The sequence below is a fragment of the Phoca vitulina genome, unplaced genomic scaffold (genome assembly GCF_004348235.1).
Source record: "Phoca vitulina isolate PV1807 unplaced genomic scaffold, GSC_HSeal_1.0 scaffold8, whole genome shotgun sequence".
Lineage (NCBI taxonomy): Eukaryota > Metazoa > Chordata > Mammalia > Carnivora > Phocidae > Phoca > Phoca vitulina.
The window spans coordinates 33,675,358-33,702,937 of NW_022589711.1; the positions used below are offsets into that span (position 1 = coordinate 33,675,358).

Consider the following 27,580-nt stretch of genomic DNA (forward strand, 5'->3'; position numbering starts at 1 on the left):
GTTCACCTTTAGAAGATATGTCAAAGAGTTTTCCAAAACGAGTAAATCAATTTACACTACCATCAGCAGTGTATGAAAGTGACTTCTGGCTTCTCCACATTCCCATAACCAGTTTTCCTCATTAAATAGTATAATTGAATAATACTTTTTTCATTAATTTATTGGACACTTTGATATCCTTTTGTGAAAAATCTGTCTATGTCTTTTGCTCAATTTTCTTAAAAGTTACCTTTTCCTTATTGATTTATAGGAGTTCTTTATATATTTTGGATGAAAGGCTTTTGTTGGATATATTTATTGCAAATGTCTTTCTCTAATATGTAAGTTCCAGGTACAGTTTTTAATGGTGACTTTTAATAAAGGAAAGTTTTAAATCTTAATATAGATGCACACATACACACACACACAGCGCGCACACACACACACACACACACACACACACACACTTAACATTATTGTTGGTGTTTCTTTATACCCTCTTAAGAAATCTTTTCCTTTACCTATGAGATGAAGATGTTTTTCTATATTTTCTTCTAAAATCTTTGTAATTTAGGGGTTCCTGGTGGCTCAGTGGTTAAGCGTCTGCCTTCGGCTCAGGTCATGATCCCACAGTCCTGGGATTGAGCCCCACATCAGGCTCCCTGCTAAGCCGGGAGCCTGCTTCTCCCTCTCCCACTCCCCTGCTTGTGTTCCCTCTCTCGCTGTCTCTTTCTCTGTCAAAAAATAAATAAAATCTTTAAAAAAAATAAAATCTTTGTAATTTAAATTGTATGTTTATGTCTACAATCGATCTGGAATTGATTTTTGTATTGGGCAAGAAGAAGAGGTCAAGATGGTTCACAACTGCTGTTTTTAAAGCTGACAGTAAACTTCTCAATAATAGACTTTGTATTAATAAAAAAGAATATGCAAAACTGTTACATATTTAAAAAAATGCTTTGCTATGACGTGTGCCACAAGAGTTCTAGCTAGTCATGCACAGTCATAATAATTAAAGATTAATCATAAAAAGTCTGCTGATATAAGGAGCTTATCTTCATCAAATCTGTGCAGTTAAGATAGTTCAGTGGGTACAATAAGGAAAAGCTTAAAATCCTATGCTGAGAACAAAATAGGAATCTAATAAATACTTGTTGAATAACTGAATTAAAATCATTCTAGATGGGATTCCTGTGTTCTGCTTTTTGAGTAATGCCATTTTCTAGTAACTTTTAAAAATCATTACCACGGAATGAAAGGGAGCTCATGCCTGAACCAACAAATATTGTCCTGTATTGCAGGTTTTTATTTTAGCAAAGAGAGTAGTATGAAAGTAATTATATATTTTGTGGAATTTTGCAGAGAATGTCTATTGTACAAATCAAGTCATATCCTGAAATATGACAACTACATATAATAAGTGCTGATACAAACTGGCTAACCTATATAAAGTAGAAAATAGTTCTATCCTTGAATGTGTTAAATAGCTCTTCTTCTTACTTAATTTCAATAAACTATGTTGAATATTTTTTTCCTGAAAGATAAAATGTTATGTTTTGTATATATACAGTTATGTGTGTATAGTATATGTATGTATATATGTATATGCACATATACATAATGTATAGTATATACAGTACATATGTATATGTATAGTAAATATTCAGGCTTTTTGATTTTCTATTGTATACATGCATACACACACACACACACATATTTGCATATAAAACAGAAAATCAAAAGCCTGAGTATCTACTATAAAAAGAGCCTTTGTTCATATCACTATGGGGGCATCAGTATGCATTGTATAATCATATTATGACTGAGGATGTTGGAGGTCCCATAAAGCTAAATATCAAACAGGGTTTTAGTTTGGAAAAAAGCTCAATCCCAGCTTCTAGAATACTTTTCTTGTTATTAATGGGTATTTTTGACCCAAGATAATTTTACCTTTTTCCTATTTTAGTCCAAATATTCACAGCCTTCTGCTCATAGACATATTTAATCTCATCACATTTATAATTATTTGCTTGAAATTATCATCAGAGAAATTATAGAGCAGGTTTTCATTAGCATAATTATCTTTCCTGTCTTCAGCACCTCAGCCTCTATACTTTATTTCCCCTCTGTCTTGGTATGATCTTACATCACAAAGATATAATTTATAAGGTCATGCAGATAAATTCCAAGCATCATTTAGCAAATAGCTTTGTCATCAATTACTAATAGGTATACACATATGAAATCCAGTGCAAGGCAGCACTTTATGAGAACACATGCACTGTTGTTAGTCCTGACAGGCAAAAAAGGAAAAGAAATCTTGCTAAGGTCTAGTGTTTTACATTCATTGTCTGCAGTTCCTAGACCATTGTGATATCGGCTTAATACCTCTTAAATTTTGTTTCTTTGTAGACTACACTTGTCCTCTTTTCATACAAGGGAACTTTCAACTTACTCGATTTTGTTGGCTTCTTCAGCATCTCTTTTAGAGCTGACATTCAGACTAAGCCCCAGTGTATTGTTGAGCAAGCTAGATGGGGTTTTTTTGCATTCATTTACTTTTGTTACATTTTATCAGTTTACGTAAATTGAATGCAGTGCCCTTAGGTACAAGTAGAACATTTCTCTATATAACAAGAAGAGAAAACTCAATCTTGAAACTTTTCATTGATGTTGGTCAGGTAATGTGCAGAATAGATCTGAGTCCCCAGTATTCCTTTATCTGAAAAGCTTCTGTCTGTTTAATTACTTAGTATTTTCTCATACCAGCACCTTTTTGTTCTCGCTTATTTCACCTAAAACTCCCTCTCTCCTACTTAGCATGACTCAAATTTCAGGTCATCCAAGAAGATTCCTTTGATCACACTAACTCAGTGAACTTTTATTCTCTTAACTTCTATAGTCTTTACTCTGGACATAACATAATTAGAAATTATATGATGTCTGGTATTGAAGTTTTCTTTATGTTTTTGCTCACCCTGCTTTGCTCTTGCCATTTCCACTCTTCTGAGTACAGGGTTTATTGTTCATATTTCTTTGCATTCTCCTTAATATCAAGCACAACATCATTCCCATGAAGGCTAATTTATATGTGTTGGATGATCCTCATTTTATGGTAAATAAAATCAAGTCCAGTTTGTAACTTCTGTATTAAAACTGGCAAATATTTACATGGTTTCAAGCTTGAAGAACATATCTGAAATTCTAAATATAAGCAAATCCTCTGTTCTGATCCCTTTTATTGTCAAAACCCTGAGTGGCTCATTACCCACAAGCTGTAGTATAATAATTGTATGTTCTATAACAAAAAGTAGGCTCCAGTTATGGAAATTAGAATTGGCAAAGAATTGTGGTTCAGCAAATATGTGTTCATAAAAACATCCAAGTTTCAACAATGATTTAGTTAGAGTTTTCTAACTGGCTAAAGGTAATTTATATCCCTACCTCCAAAAATAGCCTTGACATGGCGTAAATGTTGGGATTATCTAATATAAAAAATTGACTGGTGTTAGTGAACTAAGTCATATCAAATTCTTGTGATCCAAGCATCAATCAGTCAGTTTCCAGATTTTGTGAATTCAGCACCATCAGGATTTGGCTGCAGTCTTCCAATTCGTGAAGACAAAGCAGAAAGCTGTCAGAATTCTAATTTAAACTTACTATCATGCCATTAATTTCTTTTAGAAAAAGTTACACTGTTAGGTCCATATTTGTTCCCACATACAAAAGTAAGCTTTGAAATTTCAAGAGATCACAGCCATAAGGGCAAGGGTTTGTAGCAATGCAGCATTTATCTCACTGATTAGGCTCAGGAAAAAAAATGTAGAGGAAAACCATCTTAACAAAGTAAAATTAAATCATGGATTAGTTCTCTGGGTTACTAATGTACTTAAACCCTGGAAGTATTTATGATTTTGAGTTTAAAGGCATCCTAATATCACTGGATGATATTATTTGGAGTTAGAAAAGATAATCCTTTTCAGTAGTGATAATAATCCTATTGAGGCTGCAGCAAATGGTAAGAATGATGATGGTTAAATGGACAAGTTTCCGTCAACTTCAAAGTCATTGTCTTTATATGTCTTTAGTACTTTCTTTTAAAGATCTGGATAACTATTTTCAGTAAGCAACACAGCTTCTTTAGAGTCATGTACAAATACTGGGTTTCTTAAATATTTCATGTCAACACCAGCCTGAAGCATTTGAAAAGTAAGTGTAGTGGGGATGGCAAAACCTCTGAGATGCAAATATACATACATGGGCATGTGTCTGATACTGTGAATGAAGTCCCCATGAAAATTATCTTATCAAACCCAACAGTCTGGGACAGCTGCATTTTAAGATCTAGAATGAAAGGCCCTTTCAAAACTGTAATTGTTGTGCAAATTAAGGCATGATCATTGTATTAGAAAATCACACTTAATTGGTTGTAACACTTGCAAAGATGGAAAACATGCTACAAAGCATAAGTCAAGAATTGATATTCTAAAACTAGTTTACATGAACCAAGTAGTTTTTATGTTTCTAGCATTTATTGTTCTTTAAGTTTAACTATCCATATTTTTGTTAGCAATAAGATTGCTTATTCAAAAAATATAACACAATCAAACTTAATTTTAGTTGTACAAATGACAAATGTTTTGAGAGTATACATTTGTGAAAGAGACCAAGATTACATGTTGTAATAATTCCATTTTAAAGTGAAATAATTTTAGACAAATATGTATAGTGAGTTATTCTCATTACTTTTGTGGTGGCTCACAGAAAGTTTAAATGATTTGCTCCAGGACTCACAAAATATTCAAAGGGATGCTTAGAGCAGTCAGTGATACTATATGATTCTGAGCAAGGAATTTTTTTATAGAAGGAATGTGTTGTGCTCGATTTGAGATTTTGCATAATGAGGACTTTCCACGTCCACAGACATGTTTATTTGGGATGACAAGCTCAAATTGAACCATCACATACTCTTCAGTAGCTTTCCATTTGGAATAGATCCAGTAGCCACCCAGAGAGCTGCCATACATATCTAGACTGACATGTATCTCACTACAGACACGAACACCGCAGTGCTACTGCAGTGGGTCATCACTGAAGCATGTAAGGGAAAAGCAGTAAGACTAATCCACAGTTAAAAAACTAGAGGAAATAATATAATTTAGGTCAAACTGATCCCTCAAAAATGTTTGAGAAATGGGCTTCATGTCCTCTGGATATGCAGATTTTTAGGCTTTTCAGTTTAATAACACAGCAGTGAAATAGCTATGAAAATGCTGCTTTCAAAAAATATGCCATATTAAAACATACACACACACACACACACACACACACTCATAGAGTGTAATGGTTAAGAGCTCAGGCTCTGCAGTGAAGCAGACTTCACTTTGATTTCCAGTGGCAGCTTATAATCTACATGAGTTTGGTCAAGTTACTTAAGCTTGGTAAATCTTCATTTCTTCATTAATAAATTTAGTAATGACACCAACCTTAAAGAAGAATTCTAAGGCTTGGAGAGAAATAATGTAAAGTGCTTAGCACAATGTCTGGAAAAGTGCTAAGTATTTTTTAAGATAATCCATGAAAAGAAGATCACCATTGACATATTGGTAGAACTAACATGTTGATACTTACCCACTAAACTCAGTATTCTCAGCTCAGTAATGTTATGTATGATCCTTTCTATTATAATAAAAACTACAGGTTATTTTTGGTTATTACCCATGTCCAATCCATCAAGTAAAATGTGTAGTGATTTAAGCATAAATACTTCTAAGAAAACCATATTAAGTTCATGGTTAGGACCACCACGTCATGGACCATTTGTATTTAATAATTTAACAAACTTTATTTAGCTTCTCATATGAGGAAAAACGATACATATTTCAGTGTTCAAATGTAATATCTAAAATTATATCTACTACTGATTGGGAGATGAGATTTAATTCATTAACCTTTTAACTTTTTAAAGTATTCATTGCTCCACACCAAAATTCTATTTTTTCAATTTTATACCTTAATGAATAAAATGAATTAGTGAAAATTAAGGAATCAATTTTGAGTAAAACTGTGTCACATGTTACAGTGTATTTGGTAGCTATGATAAAAATTGTGACTATGAGACTTGAGGTAATTTTTTAGAAATGTGAATCATAATAAGACTGGTATTGTAAGATGATTTTTGATAATGTTCCATAATGAGAGACCAATTGCATTGTATTTATTTCTAGGTAGATATTTTTGGTAGAAAATGTTAAGAATGCCTATAATTTTCCCTGTAAACAATTGCTTTGGGAATATATATTAGAGTAGAAGCTAGGTTTTATAGTTATTATGTTATAGGATGATGCATTTTAATGAAAATGATTTAAATTCATAAAATTTTTAATTTGTTTTAATTGGTTTAGAACGTGAACTGACTCTAGAGAAAAGTGTGCATAAGAACGTCTGAGGAGAGGTGTGGGGCATATCAGAGACCTACCCAGGCTCTCACAGGAAGTGAGTGATTTAATCTGGGTTTGGAATCTGAGCGGAGGGAGCAGAGCCTATACCAAGAGTTAGTTGCATAGGAAATCTTATAGAAAATGTATAAAGGATTAACTTGTCTAAGTGTTCCCAGTGAACATATCAAGTTCTTTTCTCCCTGAATACCTTAGCACCCACAAGTTCTTTTTCTTGCAGCTTTCTTTTCCCCTTTTGCTGCAATTTCCCTTTTTTAATCTTCACTGGTCCTTTAAGGTTTTTTGTTTAAGTTCACCTTCAAAAGGCCTCTCCTGATAAATCCAAATACTTTCCCTCTCCCTTATATGCAATTTTTTTATTGTTTATTAAAAACTGTTTATTTCACTTAATCACTCATCCATTTCTTTTCATTCATTCATTTAAAACTTACTATGTCCCAAATCCTGAGTAATAGTAGTAAGGAAAAAGAGAAAAGGATTCTGTTTTCATAGAGTTACAACCTGTTGGAACAGAAAGACACTAATCAAATAGCACACAGTCAAATGCAAAATCTTATCTGTCACGAACCTTAGGAAGAAAGGTATATGGTCCTAAGGGAGAGGATTATGGTTCTATAAAATAAAAACCAGGAATATTTCCCCTGGTCAGTGGGTTCAGGGAGAGTTTCCCTGAAGAAGTGGTACTTGTGCAAAAACTGTAGGATGAATAAGAGTAAACTAGGTGAAGAGGGAAAGAGAACAGCATTATAAGTACAGAAAGAAGCATGTGCAAAGGGCCTGCCTTGCTTTGGGAGGGAGCATGGTAAAGCATAAATGTCTAGAAGATGACCATTGCAGATGGGGCTAAAAGAAGGAGGTTAAGAGTGATATGAGATGGGACTACAAGATGGGAAAAAAGATCTAACCATTCAAGGTATTCTTAGCCATGTTAAAATGTTTGTTTTTATTTGAAGAACAATAGGAGGCCTTTAAAGAGTTTTAAATAAGGTTGGACACAATCAGAAATGCATTTTGAAAAGAGCCCTTTGGTCATAGTTTGGAAAAGAGGTATGGTTGGATCAGTTACTAGGTTATTGCTTTAATCCATGCAAAAACTGATGGTAGTTGGGAGAGATTCTAGTAGTAAAAATGGAGAAAAGAGGCTGGATAATGCAATTTTAAAAAGTGATTAAAGTGATTTTTTTTTTTGTAGAAACACATTAAAGCCAAGTGTTTATTTTTTTCCTAATGACATTAGCAAGCATGACGATTCAAAAAGTCAGAACATTAATAGTTCTTTTATTTATTTATTTATTTTTTAAAAAGATTTTATTTATTTATTCATGAGAGACAGAGAGAGAGAGAGACAGAGGCAGAGGGAGAAGCAGGCTCCCCGCGGAGCAGGGAGCCTGATGCGGGACTCGATCCCAGGACCCTGGGATCACGACCTGAGCCGAAGGCAGACACTTAACCGACTGAGACACCCAGGCGTCCCAATGGTTCTTTTATTTTTAAAGACTTTATTTTTTTAGAGAAGTTTTAGGCTCACAGCAAAATTGAGAGGAAGGCATAGAGATTTCCCATGCCCCACCCCCCCAACCCACACACACGCGTAACTCCTCCCAGTATCAACATCCCCCACCAGAGTGGTACATTTGTTACAATTGATAAAACTCTGTTGACACATCATAATCACACAAAGCCCATGGTTTACATAAGGGTTTACTGTTGGTATTGTACAATCTGTGGGTTCAGACAAATGTATAATAACATATCCATCATTAATTATTACACAGAATATTTTCACTGCACTAAAAATCTTCTGTGCTTCATCTGTTTATCTCTCCCCACCACCCTAACTCCTAGCCACCATTGATCATTTTAATGTGTCCACAGTTTTGCCTTTTCTATAATGTTGTATAGTTGGAATCATACAGTATGTGGCCTTTTCAGATTGGTTTCTTTCACTTAGTAACATGCATTTACAGTTCTTCCATGTCTTTTTGCGGCTTGATAGTTCACATCTTTTTTCAGCTTTATTGAGGTATAATAGACAAATAAAAGGGTAATATATTTAATGTGTACAACCTGATGATTTGATATACATATGCATTGTGAATGTATTCCTACCATCAAATTAACATATCCATCAGGTCACATATTTACCTTTCTGCTTTTTGTTTTTTACATAGAGAACATTTAAGTTTTACTCTTAGCAAATTACAAATATAATATTAAAGACTATAATCATCATATTATATATTCCATCTTTAGAACTTATTCATCTTATAAATGAAAGTTTGAACCCTTTTACCAACCTTTCTGTATTTCCCCCTACCGCCAAGCCTCTGGTTTGTTTGTGTGTGTGTGTGTGTGTGTGTGTGTGTTGTGTGTGTAACTTTTTCTTTATCTATTCATCTGTTGATAGACATTTGGTTTTTCTATACCTTGACTTCAATGAATATGAGGGTACAGATATGTCTTCCAGATAATGATGTCATTTTTTTGAATATATATACAGAAGTAGGATTGCTGGATCATATAGTTCTATTTTTAATTTCTTGAGGCACTTCCATACTGTTTTCCATAATGAGTGGCTGTACCAGTTTACATTCCCACCAACAGTGTGCAAGGGTTCCCTTTCCCCCACATCTTTGCTAGCATTTGTTATCCTTGTCTTTTTGAAAATAGCCATGCTAACAAGTGTGAGATGATATTTTATTGTGGTTTTGATTTGTATTTTCCTGATGATTAGTGATGTTGAACACATTTTCGTGTGCCCGTTGGCCATTTGTATGTCTTTGTAAAAATGTCTATTTAGGTCCTTTGCCCATTTTTAAGTTGGGTTGTTTGTTTGTGCTATTGACATGTATGAATTTCTTGTATATTTTGGATATTAACCCCTTATCAAATATGTGGCTTGCAAATACTTTTTCCCACACCATAGGTCTTCTTTTCATTTTGTTCATGGTTTCCTTTGCTGTGCAGAAACTTTTTCATTTGATGTTGTCCTACTTCTTTATTTTTATTTTTGTTGCCTTTGCTTTTGGTGTCATATAAAAAAAATTGTTGCCAAGACCAATGTCAGGGAGCTTATCCCCTATCTTTTCTTCTAGGAGTTTTACAGTTTCAGGTCTTACATTCAAGTCCTTGATTCATTTTGAGTTAATTTTTGTATATGATGCAAGAGAAGAGTCCAATTTTGTTATTTTGCATGTGGCTATCCAGTTTTCTCAACACCATTTATTGAAGAGACTGTCTTTTCCCCATTATATATTATTGGATCCCTTGTTGAAAATTGACCATATATGCATGGGTTTATTTCTGGGCTCTCTATTCTGTTCTGTTAAACTCTGGGTCTCTTTTTATGCCAATACCATACTGTTTTGATGGTATAGCTTTGTAATATAACTTGAAATCAGGAATCGTGGTTCCTCCAACTTTACATTTCTTTATAAAGTATATTGGCTATTAGGGGTCTTTTGTGGTTCCATACAAATTTTAGAATTATTTGTTCTATTTCTGTGAAAAATGCTGTTGGAATTATGATAAGGTTTGCATTGAATTTTAGATCACTTTGGGTAGCATGGACATTTTAAAAAATATTAATTTTTCCAGTTTACCAACACAGACTATCTTTCCATTTACTTGTATCCTCTTCAATTTCATTCATTCATAGTGTCTTATAGTTTTCAGTACAGATATTTCACCTTCTTGTTTAAATTTATTCCTCATTATTTTACTTATATTTGTAAATTTTATCTATATTATTTAAAAATTTAAATTTTTATTTATGTTTATAAAAAGAGTTCTTTTTTTATATTTTGAGTAATATATGTAGTCCTTTATCAGATATATCTTTTGCAAATATTTTCTCCTAGTCTGTGGCTTGTTTTCTATTTCTCTTAATATTATCTTTTCAAAGAGCAGAAGTTTTTCATTTTAATTAAGTACAGATTATCCACTATTTCTTTATCGACTATGCCTTAAATATTGTATCTAAAACATTATTGCCATACCCAAGTTCATCTAGGTTTTCTCCCATGATAACTTCTAGGAGTTTTATGGTTTTGTGTTTTACCCTTAGGTATGATTCATTTTTAGTTAATTTTTGTGGAAGGTGTACGATCTGTGTCTACATTTATTTTTTTGCATATAGATATCTAGTTATTCCAGCACCATTTGTTGAAAAGACTGTCATTATTCCATTGTATTTTCTTTGCTCCTTTGTCAAAGATCAGTAGACTATATTTATGTGGTTCTATTTCTAGGCTCTCTATTCTGTTCCAAAAATCTGTTTGTCTACTATTTTGCCAATACCACACTGTCTTGATTATTATAGCTTTATACTGATTCTTTTTTTCCCCCAAGTTTTTATTTAAATTCATTAGTTAACATACAGTGTAATATTAGTTTCAGGTGTAGAATTTAGTGATTCATCACATACATACAACACCAGGTGCTCATTATAACAAGTAGCTTTATAATAATTCTTAAAGTCAGATAGAGTAGAACAGTCCTCCAACTTTATTGTTCTCCTTCAGTATTGTGTGGGCTACTCTGAGTCTTTTGCTTCTTCATGTAAACTTTGGAATTAGTTTGTCAAAATCCACAAAATAATTTTTTGGTATTTTGATTGAGAATGCACTGAATCTTTAGATCAAGTTGGGAAGAGAATTGGCAACTTGACAATAAATATTAATAAATACGTAGTCATCCTACCCATGACCATGGAGTATATTTCCATTTACTTCATTCTTTTATTTCTTTCATTGGACTTTTGTGGTTCCCTCTATAGATCTTATACACGTTTTGTTAGATTTATATGTAAGTATTTCTTTTCTTTCTTTTTTGTTTTTTGGGTGCTAATGTAAGTGGTATAGTGTTTTTATCTAAAATTTTACTTATTGATGGTATATAGGAATATGACTGACTTTTGCATGTTAACTTTTTCTCTTACTACCTTAATTTAATCACTTTTAGTTACAAGAATGTTTTGTCTATTCTTTTAGACTTTCTACATAGATGATCACACAATCTACAAACAAGGTGAGTTTAATTTATTCCTTTCAATCTGTATAATTTTTATATCCTTCTTGTCTTATTGCATTAGCTACCATTTCCAGTACAGCATTGAAAAAGAATGTTGAGAGGGGGAAATCCTTGACTTATTCCTGATTTAGTAAGAAAGCTTCTTGTTTCTCACCATCGAGTGTAATGTTAGCTGTAGGTTTTTGTAGATATTCATTGTCAAGTTGAGTAAATTCCCATCTATTCATAGTTTGCTGAGAGTTCAAGTGATCTTTTAAATTCTAGTACCATCACATCTGTCTATGTTCATAGATGTACTGCTGGCATACCACATGCTTAAGATAATTGAATTGGTTGTGATATTACTTAAATCTCAGGTATTGGTATAATGGGTACTGAAAATAAAATTTTGAATGATTGAAAAATTCATCTTACAGAAAAAGTACTAACTTACTTGAGTAAAAAAAAAAAAAAAAATGGTCCAACCCACTTGCAATTACAGTAAAAAATGTGAACACTCTACCCAAATGGCAAAGCTAAATTTACCAATTCAAATTATGTGTAAATGATAGCAAATTACTCAAAGGAACTACTTTAGTCAATGTCATTAATTTTGACCTGCATATTTGAAATAATTTCTTCTCAAAGCAGAGAACTTTGACAATGATAATTATTAATTTTTTGTAATATAGTAATAGCTAACTTCTGTTTTTTTAAATGATTAAATTTAAAAATATTTAACACCAAATATTGAAAACTATTTAAATAATAACATGGCCAAATGAATAGGAGTTATACTTAGGAATTAAAAAAATACAGTTTCCAGTCCAAATGCCATGCATAAACAGTCATTTAACACATATTCATCATTATATGTAGGACATTTAATCTAGTTCTTTAGCAGTTGCAAATTCAGTGTTAAATATTATGTATTTTATTTATTTTTATTCAAGTATATATAACATACAGTGTTATCTTGGTTTGAGGTATACAGTATAATGATTTAGCAATTCTGTACATTTCTCACTGCTCATCAAGATAAGAATATCCTTAATCCTCTTCATCTGTTTCACCCATCCTCTCACCTACTTCCCGTCTGGCAACTACCAGTTTGTTCTCTATAATATTTTTTTAAATGAAATTTAAGAAACTTTCTAGGGCAGCACTGCCTAATACAACTTCCTGTGATGATGGAAATATGTTATATTTCATTGTCCACTATAACAATGCCTTGTGACATGTAACTACTTAGCACTTAAAATTTGTCTAGGGTGACTGAGAAACTAAGATTTAAAATTTTATTTGATTTGTATTCATTTAAACTTAAATTCTAGTACCCACATGTGGCTAGTGATGAGCAGACAGCAAAGATCCAGGAGATTCAATTTTTACAATTGATATTGAAATTAATAGACAGAAAAAACTGATTCTCTCAAGGTCACACAATGCAGACAAAAATCCAACCATTTGGTATTTGAAAATTTTCCATTAAGTAACTTCTAACAAATTTGGTAAAGTTTCTCATGTTGTTAACACCATGGGAATTCATAGAGGGGGAAAAGTTCTGTCAAGTATAGCTTATGGATGAGTGAGAGATTCACTGAAATTTGAAAAATGGCCAAGAAGAATGGATTTTGGATCATTAAGGGGAGATTTATTAAAGTCTTTTTTGTGGGTTTGTTGCCATTCTTGTTGCAAGTGGCTACTTTAGAGATGGGCTTCATTTTTAAAAAGTGATAGTATTCTAACAAACCAAGAATTAAATAAACTTATTTCTTATATTAGTTGAAATGTTAACAGCTTAAATCAACATTTATTTATTACTTCACCATTTCTGTCTGTCAGAAACCCAATCATGACTTAGCTGAGTGCTCTGCTTCAGGATCTCTCAACAAAGCCACTAGTCAAGGTGTTGGTTGAAACTTCAGTCTTATCCAAAGGCTCAATTAGGGAGAGATCCAAGGATCTCATTCTAAGCTCAGTCATGCGGTTATTAGCAGGATTTAGTTTCTCAAGAACTCTTAGTGTGTTGGTTTCCATTCCTTGCTGATGTTTGGCCAAATGCCATTCTCAAATTTCTTTCCATCCAACTCAAATATGGCAGTTTGCTTCATTAAATCAAAAGCTAGAAAAGCAAAAGAGGTAGGAATTGCAAGCAAGATGAGGATTACTTTTTTTGTGTGATTTTATTTCAGAAGTGACACTCCATAACTTTTACTTTAGAAGCAAGTCATTAAGTCCAGTCCAGAAAAAAGTGGAGAGGATTAGGGCATAAATACTAGGAGATGGGGATGATTGGTTGCCATTTCATAAGCTTCCCATCACACTAACCAACCGAGATGCTAAAGACCTTTTTTTTTTTTTAAATTAGGAAGCATGGGCGCCTGGGTGGCTCAGATGGTTAAGCATCTGCCTTCGGCTCAGGTCGTGATCTCAGGGTCCTGGGATCGAGTCCCGCATCGGGCTCCCCGCTCCTTGGGAGCCTGCTTCTCCCCCTTCTGCCTCTCTCTCTCTCTCTCTCTGTCTCTCATGAATAAATAAATAAAATCTTTAAAAAAAAAAAAAATAAATAAATTAGGAAGCATGTGGTATTTCCACTATCATTTGCTAGAAGTCCTGCCAAGAACTTTAAATAGTAAAAATAAATGGCCATCAATGTGATTTTTTTTTTTTTACAATAAATTCCGGCTTACAACCTAAATTCTACAAATATCAGTTCTTAATATGGTCAGCTGTGTTTTAAATGGTGTCAGGGGCTGAAAGAAAAGTAAAAGCTGGAAAAGTTCTAGAGAAATTTTTAGTTATCCAGTCCTGAACACCATTTATTGTGTTTTATTTAGTATTGTGTAGTAGCTCCATTGTTTGCAACCTTCCCTTATTGCTGAGGTGGTGATATGTGGTCTTTGCTATAAATTGCACACAAACCTATAAAGACTACTTGTCTCTGGAGAAGATTAGCTTCTGAGTTGAGAATGGGCAAGGTACCCTGTCTGAAGAAAGTAATTTATCATAGTCCTAGAGCCTAGGAAACTCATCATCCATACAAAGCAGTTGTTAATTACAAAGGAATCCATACATTCCATTCCTGTGAACTTCAGTTAGGGATTTTCTAAAATGTTGAAGATTGTGCATCCCTTAAATAGCAGAGTTTAACTCTTATAACATGCTACTAACTCTATGTTATTGTATTCTAAAAAAAATGACAGAGGATTTAATGACAGAGGGATATGATATAATATGCAAATCTTGTATCAGTTTCTACAGGAGAGGGAAAGAGTTAAGATCAAATACTTGAAGAGCCATAGTTCTAATACCATGCATGCCTTCTTTCTTTGAGAACCAGTCATTTCCCCTAGAGCTTTCAGTTTCCTTAATTTCTTTGAAGTACCTTATTCTGTTTTTCCTTCTGTTCACAATAAATTCCCAGTAGTGAAAACAGTACAGTAGTGAAAGCTTGTCATCTTTTCCTCAACAGACAGTAACTCCTAAACTTCCACTTTCCATATAAAAATCATATACCAAAGGCTACCAATAATCTACAAATAAAATGAAATCCTCTGAATATTTACCTTCTCCAGTATTGAATCCCTCTGATCTCTTACCCCTTCTTGTGGCTCTTTCCTTACATTTCTGCCTGGGCTCATCTCCCCATGACCAGCCTACATTTTTTGAGCTTGATTCCTTCTTTGGCTTTTTAAATTTAGGAGTGCTTTAAGATTGAGGCTTCAGCTTTTTGCTCTTCTTTGTCTAGACTCTGTTTAGTCTCTGTCCCTTGAAGAAATTACCCACTCCAGTGATCATGTCTGCGTTGGTAACTCCCAAATCTCCATCTCCATCATCTTCCCTGAGTATGAGTCTGCATGTGCAACTGCATGCTGAGCAATTGCACTTAGACAAATCTGTTACCTCCACTAAAAGATCATTGGCACTGAATTATATTATATCCTAGAATAAACAAACTTTTCTTAAACTTTTGTCTCCTTGTGTCAAGTTCAGCATTTTTTTCTCTATTAGTCAGCCAAGCTTGAAATAAAACATCTTTGACTCGTGACCTGAAACATTGAGATTATTTGACCTTTCTTAACTAAAAATAAGTATGATAATAAGACCTATCTCAGATGTTGTTGTAAAGATTAAGTGATATAAAACATTCAAAGTACTTAGCCTAGCACAGTGTCTGACATGTAATCAGCCCCTTTGTTGTTTGTTATATTCCAGAATGTGATGATTTAGTATTTGAATGTATACTTCTTTTAAAATTTATAGTATTATTGAGATTCCAGCCAAAATATCTATGAAATATTCTTCAGAGCTACACAAAATATGTCCTAATAGGCAAGATTAGCCTAGCAAATTTTGAAAAAGAGTATTTATAGGGACATACCATGCAAGTTATTATAAGGTGTTTTTATAGTTTAGTTTTGTATCTGATAAGCACCTATTTGTGTAATAAGAAAATAATTTATAAATAAAATAATTCAGGAAATCACAAAGGGAAGGTACATATTGTCTGGACTACGAAAAATTTTTTGTCCATAAAAAATCAAGGTCAAATTAAAAAGGCAAACAATTCCATAAAAAAAGAAATATTTTTCACCAGTAATTTAGATACTGTATTTATAACATATAAGAGTGCCTCTATTATAGCAATATGACCAGTATTGATAATGACCATTAATAAAGAGAAACAAAGAAAGATAAACTATAATTTTATGAGTGAAACTTAGGATCTCACTGAAGCTTTAATTTCAATTTCTGCTACAAGTTAATTTGAATGTTTTCACTTTCTGTTGACCATCTTAATTTTTCTGTAAAAATCACTTTTAAAAAGCCATTGGAAAAAAATACAATAGTGAGGAAGGACAGTAGTTTGAGCAAACTACCTTCAGTTATATATTCCTGCTTGAACACTTTTAGCAGATGGTGCTTTTTTTATTGAAGTATAATTGACATACAGTATCTTATTAGTTGCAGGTATACATCAAAGTGATTTGATATTTTTGTACATTACAAAATAATCCCCATGATAAGTCTAGTTACCATCTGTCACCATACAAAGTTATTATAATATTATTGACTGTATACCCTATGCTGTGCATTACATCCCCGTGACTTATTTATTTTATAACTAGAGGTTTGTACCTCTTAATCCCCTTCACCTGTTTCATCTGCCTCCAACCCCTCCTGTCTCTGGTAACCAAAACTTTGTTTCCAGTATCTATGAGTCTGTTTTTGTTTTGTTTTGTTTGTTCGTTTGTGGTTGTTTCTACACCTGAGTGAAATCAGATGGCATTTATCTTTCCCTATCTGACTTTATTTCACCTACCATAAAACCCTCTAGGTCTGTTCATGTTGTTGCAAATGGCAAGGTTTCATTCTTTTTTATCGCTGAGTAACACTTCATTGTGTGTGTGTGTGTGTATACCTTATCCATTCATCTATCAATGGATGCTTAGGTTGCTTCCATATTTTGACTATTGTAAATAATGCTGCAATGAACATAGGGGTGCATAGAGCTCTTCAAATTGGTGTTTTTATTTTCTTCAAATTGGTGTTTTTATTTTCTTCAGATAAATACACAGAAGTGGAATTGCTAAACATGTGGTAGCTTTATTTATTTATTTATTTTAGCTCCCTACTGTTTTCCATAGTGGCTGCACCAGTTTACATTCCTACCAACAGTGTACAAGGGTCCCCTTTGTTTCTACATCTTTGCCAACACTTGTTCTTTTTTGTCTTTTTGATAATAGCCAGTCTGGGAGGTGTGAGGTGGTATCTCATTGGGGTTTCAATTTGCATTTCCCTGAGGATAAGTGATGTTGAGCATCTTTTCCTGTGCCTGTCAGCCATCTATATGTCTTCTTTGGAAAAATAACAATTCAAGTCCTTTGCCTGTTTTTAATAGGATAATTTGTGTGGAGTTTTTTGGGGGGTCGAGTTACATGAGTTCCTTGTATATTTTGGATATTAACCCCTTATCAGATGGTGTCTTTTAAAAGAACATTGTTTATAAGTAGATTGAGAAAAGATTGCTCCATGCCCAGTTAAATTCTTATCTGCAGAAATATCTGAAGAAAGTTGAATGACTGAGAGACGAAAGTGCTTTATGTTTTGCTAGAGTAGAACTAGAGCCATGATGAGAGAGTTGGGTTTTATAACATGGTCCAAATTTAACTAATACTAATACTCTGAATAAGTTTTATTAACTTAGAGAAGCATAGAAACGTAGAGACTCAGTAGAGAGACACCAGCTCTGAACAGTTTTGCTATTAGTAGAAAAAGAACCCAAGTGAATTCAGAAATGACAGAAGTATAATAGACATAAAATAAAACATGACTGTCATGTATCTATTGTTGAGAAACAACTAACATTTTCATGTTTATGTGCAATTAGGGCTTTCTAAACAAAAATTACTGGCAACCAGGATAAAAGGATGTTTGACTGGTAAACATGCCTTGGAAGTTGAGACCTCCAGAGAGATTTACAGACCTGTCTCCCCTGGAGCCTTTTATTTACATTCCAAAGGGTTGCAGACATCTAGGGACCTTCCCTTCTCAAAAGAGGATCTGTCTATGTTAGAAAATTAACGTCTTTTCCTCCCTCTGGAGGGAATAAGGGGCTGCTGAGCTGCAGTTTCTATGCAAACTGCAGAATTCATAATCTCTGGTTTCCTCTCCTGTCATAGAGACTCCCTCTATACACGAAGGGACCATTTTCTCTCTCAAGAAAGAGAAAGGGACATGGACAGCTTGTGTGGTTATTGTTATAAATGATCTCTGATCCAGAAACCTTGTATTTACTTACCCTGTAGTAAAAACTTATTATGTATTTATGTCATTTGTGGGTATTAAAAACTCCACAGATCTAAAGTGGAGAATTTGGTTCTTCCTTTGTTGTCAGTAAATGTTGCAATTTATTATTGTATCCTTATAGTCCCAGAATGTGTAAATAGTACTAGCTATTTGCATAGTATTGTGGGCACCTATGTTTTTAGGGACTACCAAGTTTGGAGAATGGGGAATTGCTAGCAAACATGGAGGCAAATGAAACCAAATAAGAAAGCAAGGACAGTAATAATACTTCTGGGGCTTGAAGCCATGATATTTACCAACACTTAAGAAGCTGGATTTGCGGGGCGCCTGGGTGGCTCAGTGGGTTAAGCGTCTACCTTTGGCTCAGGTCATGATCTTGGGTTCCTGGGATTGGCCTGTGTTGGGCTCCCTGCTCAGTGGGGGAGTCTCTTTCCCTTTGCCCCTCCCTGCCCTTGTGCTCTCTCATATAAATAAATAAAGTAAAAAAAAAAAAAAAAAGAAGCTGGATTTGCAAAGTCCACAGAGGAGTGTTCCTAGAGTTTAAAAACCATTCAGAGATGAGAAGAAAGAGATAAAGACAAGTTCATTGTAATGATTTTTTTTCATGATGAGAAATTCACTCATTCTAAAGGACTGGCCTTTATTCTGAGATCTTTATACTTTTTTTAGTTGAAACATTCTTTTTTTTAAATAAAAATATTTTACTTATTTGTCAGAGAGAGAGAGAGAGAGCACAGCAGGGGGAGTGGCAGACAGGGAGAAGCAGGCTCCCTGCTGAGCAAGGAGCCTGATATGGGGCTTGATCCTAGGACCCTGGGATCATGAACTGAGCTGAAGGCAGACACTTAAGCCGACTGAGCCACCCAGGCATCCCAAGTTGAAACATTCTTTTAAACAATAATGATAATAGCAGTTTTACCTGTTGGTTCATTACATGGTGGTAAAATGTCCCTATTACTGTATTCAGATTGTATTAACAATGAAAGCACAGTCTTGGAACCACTGCTTTAAAATGATTTGTATTGCTTACCGGGCTTGAGATCTATGGCTCTAGTGGAAGCCTTAGATGGAAGTGATGTCCTGAGCTTGGATGTGGTAGGGTGAACCCCAGGTTTGGGTCACTCAGAGAAATGTCATAAAACAAACAAGTAAGTCCTTGTTAAATTTTAAAGTAGAAATGTGCTACTTTGTTATTGTCTGCATATATATATATATATGTATTTAATATTTCTTTAAGAAATGAGACACAAGAAGAGTTTTACATAAACACATCAAGACAAATCAAATTCTTTCCTCTGTAAGTCTTTCTTAAAAGATATTACTCATTTCCTCCTGAAGTTGAAAAACACGTTTAAACAGACAGTATTATTGCTGAACGTAGTTTTATGAAAATCCTTGAGAAAACTTCAGACTTTAACTTATTCATATACTAAATTCTCTAGGGTTGTTAAATATCAGTTCCAGATAGCTGAGATGCTGAGGAGCACTGGACTTTGAGAGATTTAATTAATAACCAAGTCTTATCTGTTGAATTTACTATCTTTGTGACTCTTCACTGACTTGGAGGGAAAATTAGTTTAATTTTGATACTGGCTTTTACTTTTACTATTTTACTCTTTAGTTAGTATCTATTTCAGGAAGTGAGGACTCTGTTTATTCATACTGTATCCCTCTTAGGCAGTCTGCTCTGCCCAGTGTAGGTGCTCAATAAATATCTAAGTAGTCCTAGAGAATAATCAAAAGAGGGAGAACGTATGTCCACCCTCTCAGTAGGGGTACCTGTAGCAAACCTTTAGACTCTGAACTTTGGGCCACAGTTCTGGTTCCAGTTATGGTCCATGTGGATATTGCTTTCTTGGGGTTCACCTCATCAGTGAATAGAAAAATCATGAAGCAATAGTAAAATAATTTCAGAGTTCATTTTCAAAAATCCATGACAGAGATCATAGTATGAGTATAATGTCATCTAGAATGTTTCTATCCTTTTAAATTTCTACCAGTTTTAATTCTATTTCCAGGAGCTTCTCTCAATATGGGTCCCTGTCCTAGAAGAGCTCCCTTGTAGCTCTCAAAGGATAGCTCATTAATATAAAGAAAAGATCATGTGTGCTAGCCTAATAATCAATAATGGCAAATGCCAAGCTTTTATGGATGTGTATAGAAGTATATGAAAGATGTCCGGTGGACTACTGCAGGTATAAAAAAATGTGTAAATGGTGATACAATTTTATAAAATATTATTTAAATATATACACCTATGTACATAGACATGTATATCAAAGTTATACACTAAACATTCAGCAAAGCTAATGAGAGTCTAGAACATTTAAATGTTATTCTTTCAACTCTATAAATGAATTTGATCTTAGCATATACAAGTAAATCTTGAACAGTTCTGAAACTACATTGTTTTGATCATATCTGGAGTTAGTTCAATATTATGAACCTGACAAAATGGAGCCCAAGAGGGAATAATTGAGATAAAATATATACAAACTAAGAAATAAGAAGGATGATCAAGGGGTACCTGGGTGGCTCAGTCAGTTAAGCATCTGCCTTAGGCTCAGGTCATGATCCCAGGGTCCTGGGATGGAGCCCCACATCAGGCTCCCTGATCAGTAGGGTGTCTGCTTTTCCCTCTCCCTTTGCCCACCACCCCCTCCCCTGCTTGTCCGCTTGCTTGCTCTCTTGCTCTGTCTCTCAAATAAATAAATAAAATCTTTAAAAAAAGAAGGATGATCACGATACAAGAACTGGATGAATATGACAGAAGACTGTGTGTATCTGTGAGAAAGTGTGTATAGCAAAATGCTGGCTTAAAAGGTTATCTTTAAATTTCAGAAGGGCTCGCATGTTAAAGATACCTGTGTATTTGTATATGTGCCTATGTGCATGTATCCTGGATTACTTCGAAGGAATTAGGATTAAAGTCAATGGGGAGGGGGCAAGATACAGGAAAGTACATTTCTGTATAATTCAGTTAAAATTCTAAAAATTTTAAACTGTTTAAAATTTGATGAAGTGACCTTATGAAGTGGTAAAACTCCTTTCTTTCCCTCCAGTCTCCAAAAATTTCAAGCAGAGGTCAGAATGATTGAGTGAATGTACATTCCAAATCTAAGATTCTAGGGTAGTAAGAATTAAATACAAATTATTTTCCTGAGTATGTAGCTATTATAAATTCTTGTACTTACATAACCATATATTTTGCTTATCATTAATCTATAACCCTGATTTTAAGTTACAAAAGTCGGATTATTTTAAAAACTGTTCAAGCCGGGGATACAAATAAAAAAATTCAAGTTCTTCACAAATGTATCCACTAGTCTAGAATTATGCTAACTCCTAATTCATTGATAAATTTTTGTTTTATCATCCCTCAACCTTCATCAAAGCTTGAATGACTTATTTTACTACTCTTTAAACTTTACCCTTGAATCTTTCCAATTTCCCTCATACTGGGAGGCAGTAGAATATGAACACATATTTACAAACTACAGACTCTGACATCTGATTTGGCAACTTACTAGCTTTGTGACCATGGATAGGCACATCCCCTCTCTGAGACGTTAATGTTTATCCCATTCACTTACTCACTTACTGCATCAAATGGTGTAATGCATATTATATAATGTTTAGCATGGAGCCTGGCACAAAATATTACCTAGTAATATTTGCAACATTCAAACAAATTGATTTCCCTGAGAACAAGTAGGGTACATCTCTAAGTACTGGATAACTTTTGGAGTTTCAGTACTTGAATATTTTCTAAGTTTTCAGTGTTTCTCATTAGAAGATCTATTTATCCATTCTACAAATATACATTGATCCATATAATGTGCAACTGTTAGACACTGTTGTAAATACCCAAAAAACCACAATAAAAATCAATATAATTTATTTTATTTATTTTGAATAAAATAATCAAGGTCTTAGGCTTCATAGAGTTTATAGGTAACTAAGATAAATGATAAGTATTATTAGTACTGTGATGAGGAGGGTGACCATACAATTTGTTGTCCCACCAGCATTTTCTCTATATAAAATATACACAAATATATGAATTCTACTGTTTTATGTATATGCAAATGTTTTCTGGAAAAATACACAAATTTATTTACAAATATTATTGAACTTCAATTAACACTTCACATTAAGTATTTTCTCAATCCATAAATATAAGAAGTACAATCACTGTAATATCAGGAGTGTAAGGGATCCATGTAATTTCTTAACTTTAAGAAACTGGCCCCTCTGGTATCAAATGTAACAATATGAGTAGATAATTTCATATAATACTTAAATGAGCATATATCAAAAAGCCTGTCAATTTCCATTATTCATATTCATATAATTGTATGAACAGTGATAATCAGAAATACTGTTTAGTGGTCATTTAAAGTTGAATGATAGTCTGAGTGTCCTACCTTTGAAAGTAGGTAAAACCAGAAAGAAAAAGAGAAAGAGAGGGCAAAGCTTCCTAGGACATCATTAGTCTCTATATAATCCTCAATGTGTGTCTTCTCTCCATTGTAATTAAGTTACTTTAATCGAACTCAGTTAGCTAATAATATTTTTTAAAATTTCTTTTCACAATTTTGGTTTGATTTAGGATCCTTAATATTTAGGAGAAAAGCTGATTGAGTTCGTACAAAATCCAATACATTAGCAGCTGTCTCTTCCTCTTCCAGTATTTCCACTTTTATTCCTTAAACTGACATATATAGCATTCTCTGGGGAAATTTTTTACAGCTATGTTCTGAAGCAGGCAGCAGATCAAGAAAATAGTTGCTCAGATACGTGTGAAAAGAAATAGCAGGTATGCCAAGATATTTGGGGGGAAATGTGTGAAAGCTGTATTTCTGTAGATGGAATGTGAGTTAGGTCAACTATATTTAGGAGTTCACCTGATTGTGCCTATTTCATTTAATTAAAACCCAAATTAAAGTCTTATCTGTCCAAAAGAAGTTTGGGTAAATTAGGTTAACTCTTTACAGCCACTAAGGTAATATTCACCCCCAAAAGGTAAAGGCAATGTAAACATGGTGAATAAAGACACCATGTCTAGCCCTTAATTTCCTCTCATAAGTTTAGCCAAAGGAAAAGAGGAATGTAACTATCATGTCAGTTATATATCAAACACTCATACACATTTATGATCTATTGTGGAATAGGAATTAAAAAAAAAAAAAAAAGCCTAAATTGAACAGTAAATAGGCCTGGATTTCAATCTGTCACTCACAGGTTAGTGAGGTGTTGGATTAAGGACCTGAATTCTTGTTTGCTTTATCAGAATAGTCAGGAGTCTTTTGGTTACAAGTGACTGAAAGTCAATGAAAAGTATATTAGGCAAGGGCAAGGATGAGGCTCAAGACACCTAGAACCACCACGATTTCTCTCTTCACTTTACCTCCTTTCTCTTAGATCAGTTTTCTCTTCATGGCTTTTCCACTGGAAATCAAAGAGCTGTGTCTCTTGGATCTAATTGGGAACTTCCCAGAGAAGAGCTTTGATTAAACTGGCCTACATAAATTATCTATGTATAAGCCCAGGGAGATGCAATAGCAAAATTGACAGCAGCCCCTGGAGTGCCATGTCTGAAGTGAGGAGAGGAGTGGGTCCCCAAATAAGTGGATGCTTGTCAAATAAGGGAGAAGTGATGAGCACAGGAAAAAGTTGTTAGCAAGGTTGTTGTAGGAATTATAAATAAATACACAAATATGTAAAAATGATATATATACATATATGTATATAACCCTGCCTGGCACATATGCACATATACATAGAGATTTTCTTTCTCTTGCATTCCCTCTGTTAGCGATAGCATTATGGCTGTAATGACTCTAATATCTTAGTTTTACTGGATTGCCTGTCTTTGTAGTCAAACTGGATTTATTTTATCTCTGTAAGAATTTCTTTGAAATCCACGTTTGTTCAATTAAAAAAATGGTCTCCAAGGAAGAAGATAGTGTGATGTGGTAAATAAGCACACATTTGTAGAACATACAGTCAAGTTCGATCTCACTTCTGCCACCTACTACCTCTGTGCCCTTGAGTAATTGTTATTCTCTAGCTCAGTTTCCTCATCTATAAAGTAAGGATAATAATTTTAGGAATGCAGTAATATTTATGAATGGCTTAGCAGAATGTTTAGAAACCAATAAGTAAATGATAATAATTTTTAGCATAGTTCTGGAGCTCCTTTACTTTCCAAGGAATCCTTACCTATCAACTCATTCCACCCAGGAGAATCTAATGTTCTGAAGATTACCAGCAGATATTCATTGAACATTATCCATTAGTGTTCTTGATCTTTAAATATGTCCTATACAGATACAGACAGTTTTGTTTAAAAAAAAAAAAAGATAAAGGGAATATAACCAGTGAGAGAAGTAAATAAAAAATTCATCAGCTGTGAATCCTAATTTCAATGTTTCTGTTCACGTATTTTGTGATTTTTAAGTCTTTAGCTTCTTCCCTCATTTTATCTAGCCCAATCTTCTTATCCATAAATCTAAAATGAAATGCTATATCTCAATCAGAGTTGCTTGCAAAGAAGTATTTGAGAAAAACTACTGTAAGAAGTCTGTTTTTAATAGTGAGCTATAATTAACCTATGGAATCAGGTTGTTGAAAAGGACATATGGTATACTGAATGTTCTCATTACTCATATTAATCAAAATAGGTCTTAAATATCTCAATGACTCTGAAAGTTCTGATGACTTTTAAGTTCAAAAATAAGCAAGTTGCTTTCATAGTGAGGACTCATGCCACACCAATGCCTCTCTTAAGTATAACCTTTTAACAAGTATGTACCTTAAAAAAAAATTTTAACAGTATTCTGTCCCCTACATCGGATTAGGCATATGCAGGAAATAACGAAGATATAGGCTACTTGATTTTGTGGTGCCTCTATTCTGTTGGGAAGAAGATACTAGAAAGAACAGCAGGTGTCAGGGCGGAGGCAGTTATAGGAGTGCATTGTTCAGATCTTCTTTTAGGACAGAGTGTCCATGCTGAGGTTACTTTCTACCCAGACTCCCTCTAGCTAATAATCCTCTGGCCATTCGAATCACTGCCCAATGTGTGACTCATCTAGTGGGCAGGTTTTGCTCTGGGACTTCCCATTGGTCAGAGAAAATCATCAAGGCTTTTTCTGAGCTCACTATACTGTGAGGCTCTTCTTATCTGATCCTCCTTTCATCTTTCCTTTCACAGAAGTCAAACCTGCATTGGGATCTGAAGGCTCCTCCCACTATCCTGCACCTTTCCTCTTTATTTTTCACAAGTGTTTCATCTAATAAATCTTTTGCGTGACTAATTTCATCCTGGTGTCTGTCTCTCAGAGGAAATGCACCGATACAGTATCCAAATGAGCATTAAAATAAATGATTCTTAAGATTGGAGTCCCAGTTTTATAGGGATATTAAAATCATAATGGGGTCATTTAGTTCTTTTCAAAGAGCCTAATGAAAACCATATGTTTAACCTGACTACTTCTGCATAAATTATTATTTGCTAGTTACAATTAGTTTGCTAGAAAAAAATGAAGTATTCAATGTTTTGGGTTGCCTTCCTATGCACAACCTACTTTCTGGAATGGATTTTCACCCTCAGCTTTACAACTCCTCAGCCCAGTCACAGGTGGTTGGACCAAGGGCCCTCTAGTCCCTGGAAAGACTGTCCTTGCCCTGAGCTGAGATAATAACATTTTATTTAGGAAGAATATGTACAGTAAACATAAATATTGTAGTGTATGCATGGCATATCCTGGATCTGGGAGAATATATAGATGTGTGTTAGGTTGTTGGCTTGAGATCTGTACAAAAGGATAACAATCATGAGAAAAAAAGATAAAAGCAGAGAAGAGATAATAAAGACCTGAGAGGTAAAGAGAACAACTTGTTTTCATTTTCCATTTCCATCTTGGGTCACTAAGTTCTGTCTGTACATGCTCTGTCTATTAAGTGTCACAGAAACGTAACTGAATGTTCAAATGATTAGGTTATAGGTCATAATTCAGTGATAGTGGAAAGTAAGCTTGAACTAATTAAGTGGAGCAAGTTCCTTAGAGTAAGTGAATCCGAGAATGAGATGAAAAAAATGTGAAAAGTATACTAGAGATAACATGGAGTCAATGAGATTCAGAGATCCTTTCAGGAAGTAGGCAGAAGTTAAATTATATCCCTATAAGTCAAGGAATGACATTATTCATTCCTGTTCAACAGATGCTCTAAACATTGTTGAGGACCTAAAGTCCTAGTCATTTAGGAGCTTATATAATGGGCAAAATGCAAGTGCACTTACATTGCACTTAGAAATCAACTAAGTCAAGAGATATGATACAAATAGTTTTAGGGAAGGAAGTTTAGGGAAGTTTAAGGAAGAAAGAAATGTCATTTCTTTGATGTTATTGAGGTGGGAAATGCTGACATTTGAGATATATATTTAATGATACTCATTTTATAGACATTCTGGTAGAGGAGGCTGCATGAACAAAGTAGTAAGAAATACATGGATGAGAGTCAAGGAAAGACTAATTAGTTTTGTTTAAAACATAGGTTCTATATGGTAAATGACAGGGCAGGTATAGTCTATTGTATAGAGAGTCTTGATGTCATTGTGGAAGACAGCCTGAAATAAGAATTGACAAAACTGGATGACTGCTTGTAAATGGTGGATCAGGAAGAGAGAGGATTCAAAAAAGTTTCTAGCTAGGAAGGATTGAAAAGTGGTAGTCCAATTGACTGAAACTGGGAAGTCAGACTGAGGGTTGCTGGAAGGGAGTTGGGGGGAGGGATAAGGTAACTGGGTGATGGGCATTAAAGAGGGCACGTGATGTAATGAGCACTGGGTGTTATGCAACTGATGAATTATTGAACTCTACATCTGAAACTAATGATACACTCTATGTTAACTACTTACATTTAAATAAAATAAGTAAAAAAAAAAGAATAACTTTAGAGGAAGATTCAGTAGTACAAATGTGAAATAATGAAACATTAGGGCAAGAATGGTAAGCTTGAGAGAGCTACACAGGCTTCCTAAAAAAATTCAGTTAGATTTCTTTTTCAATATCCAGTGTTTAAGCATTCTTTCTCACCCTTTATTGCAGCCTCTGCCACTCAAGAGTCCCTACGCTTCCCACCTTTTATTTAATCTAATATAAACCCTTTCACTACAGTGTGAATATATTTGTATAAATATCAAATTCTCCCAAGATTATTTATATTGTAACCTTATCATTATTCCCTGTAAGGAATGTGAAATATCAATGATCAAGCTAAGAGAGGTATGCTTTAGCATACGAGGAAAAAAC

General features: G+C 34.0%; 1 protein-coding gene across 1 annotated transcript in view; it reads left to right on the plus strand.

The window, feature by feature from the left end:
* LOC116633800 (glutamate-rich protein 2-like) overlaps positions 1-27,580 on the plus strand; it is a 497,520-nt gene that overhangs the window by 467,023 nt on the left and 2,917 nt on the right. Inside the window, exon 7 of the transcript XR_004299787.1 lies at positions 11,429-11,465. The gene's annotated coding sequence lies outside the window, so the exon portion shown is untranslated. The remainder of the gene's footprint in view (positions 1-11,428; positions 11,466-27,580) is intronic.